The sequence below is a fragment of the Rhamphochromis sp. 'chilingali' genome, assembly GCF_963969265.1.
Source record: "Rhamphochromis sp. 'chilingali' genome assembly, chromosome: 22".
NCBI lineage: Eukaryota > Metazoa > Chordata > Actinopteri > Cichliformes > Cichlidae > Rhamphochromis > Rhamphochromis sp. 'chilingali'.
In genome coordinates this window covers 5,911,096-5,913,922 of record NC_137950.1, presented here as the reverse complement: position 1 = coordinate 5,913,922, position 2,827 = coordinate 5,911,096, and positions in this window count along the sequence as shown.

The window sequence follows — 2,827 nt, the reverse complement described above, 5'->3', positions numbered from 1 at the left end:
CAATTTACATGACAAAAACTGCGCTTGTTGGATCACTGAGTTCATTCACCACTTATAATGGCGTCTCCCCGTTCTTCTTCTTCCCACTAATAAATCTGCTACTACGCACACATTTCACACACAGCTTTGCAACCATGTATGCTACAAAACAATCATGCTACCAATTAATAACTTTGGTAAAACTGTGCGTTGAAGTGTAGCAACAAAAATTTCCTCATGTCAAATATCTCTATAAAAGCACAAATAACTACCCTTTACATTGTAATAGAAAGCTGTGTTAATGAGGTTGACATGTAGTAACGCAGACTATGTGAATAATTACCTCAATAAAAACACAGCTACTCTGTCATTTTAGGGGTAAAATGCTATATGCTAACAGAAAAAGTAACACTTGTTTTAATTAGGTTTAGCTAGTATTAGGGAGTATTAGGACCACATTAAGAAAATAAACTGTAATGTTCACATTTTGACTTTTTTTTTTCTCAAAATAATATTAATACTTTTTTACTTTATTGCCAAAATGGTAGATATTTTTTTCTTAATGTAGCCGTGTACTCCTTTGTAGCTAGCTGTTAATTAGGGTTAGGGGGGAAAATGGAGTTTTATTAAATAGTGGCTCAGGGTTTTTTTTTTTAAATCAGGTTTAGCTACATTAACACAAGTTTTAAAATGTATTAACATAAGGGTTTTTGTGTACACATTTTTGAGTCATATCGTGATGACAGTGGATAAATGGGGTAAAGTTGTAACCTGCTCAGCACAAGCTGTACATTGGGTGTGTCTGGCGGGCTCACCTCCAAAGTGTGCCCTCTCTTGTTCCTTATGAATTATAACCCAAGGGGAAAAGGTTTAAAAAGAAAAAACAAAATAGAAATGAATAATCAACCTTACTAAGGTTTTAATTGTGTATGAAGGTTTATAAAAACACCTAAACATAAAAACAAATATACTGCTACAGTGGGGCAAAAAAGTATTTAGTCAGCCACCGATTGTGCAAGTTCCTCCACTTAAAATGATGACAGAGGTCAGTAATGTGCACCAGAGGTACACTTCAACTGTGAGAGACAGAATGTGAAAAAAAAATCCATGAATCCACATGGTAGGATTTGTAAATTAGTAAAATTAGTAAAATAAAAATAAGTATTTGGTCAATAACAAAAATACAACTCAATACTTTGGCTCAAAATCTCACGATACATGGCCCCATTCATTCTGTCCTTAACACGGATCAGTCGTCCTGTCCCCTTGGCAGAAAAACAGCCCCATAGCATGATGTTTCCACCCCCATGCTTCACAGTAGGTATGGTGTTCTTGGGATGCAACTCAGTATTCTTCTTCCTCCAAACACGACGAGTTGAGTTTATACCAAAAAGTTCTACTTTGGTTTCATCTGACCACATGACATTCTCCCAATCCTCTGCTGTATCATCCATGTGCTCTCTGGCAAACTTCAGACGGGCCTGGACATGCACTGGCTTCAGCAGCGGAACACGTCTGGCACTGCGGGATTTGATTCCCTGCCGTTGTAGTGTGTTACTGATGGTGACCTTTGTTACTTTGGTCCCAGCTCTCTGTAGGTCATTCACCAGGTCCCCCCGTGTGGTTCTGGGATCTTTGCTCACCGTTCTCATGATCATTTTGACCCCACGGGATGAGACCTTGCGTGGAGCTCCAGATCGAGGGAGATTATCAGTGGTCTTGTATGTCTTCCATTTTCAGATGATTGCTCCCACAGTTGGTTTTTCACACCAAGCTGCTTGCCTATTGTAGATTCACTCTTCCCAGTCTGGTGCAGGTCTGCAATACTTTTCCTGGTGTCCTTCGAAAGCTCTTTGGTCTTGGCCATGGCGGAGTTTGGAGTCTGACTGTTTGAGGCTGTGGACAGGTGTCTTTTATACAGATGATGAGTTCAAACAGGTGCCATTCATACAGGTAACAAGTGGGGGACAGAAAAGCGTCTTACAGAAGACGTTACAGGTCTGTGAGAGCCAGAGATTTTCCTTGTTTGAGGTGACCAAATACTTATTTTCCACCCTAATTTACGAATAAATTCTTTACAAATCCTACCATGTGGATTCATGGATTTCTTTTTCACATTCTGTCTCTCACAGTTGAAGTGTACCTCTGGTGCAAATTACTGACCTCTGTCATCATTTTAGGTGGGGGAACTAAATACTTTTTTGCCCCACTGTATATACATGCCCATTTTCATATGTATATTTTAACTTCTAGATGGCTGAATTAATGTGACAGTTTTCAGGAAAAAGGGGCCTTTAACTTTTCACTGTCCAAATTCTACCAGTGTTATCAGGGTTTTAGCAGTTGGATGACTGTTTGAATATTAAATGTATCAAGAGTCTGGTGGTGTAAACTGTAAAAGCTGAAGTAAAGCCCATGAAGCAAATAGCATAACGCTGAGTCAATGGAGAGATCTAAGACTGCAACTTCCAGCTATTAAATGCTCAGGGAGGACTTGCCAGGTGCTCCCAGGAACCTGCAAGGCATGACTATGGGACAAACAGAGCACTACAGGGCAGGCCCCGCCAAAGCACAGGGCTCAAGTTATAAGCTTTCAAGTCAGATAACATCAGCCAAACGTGATAAAACAACTATCCAATCAGCTCCAGTCTGGCTCTAATTGTATTTCCTCTATCCTAAATCACTGAAGCTTGGAGAAATCACAGTTGTGCCACCAGCAGTCTTCAGCCATTCATTTGCATTCCAGGCTCTGCAAAAACATGTTGAGATGCAATAAGAACACGAACATGCAACTCTACCAAATGCATGACTTCTATAGAGGCTTGTGGCCAAATGTGGGTATGATTCA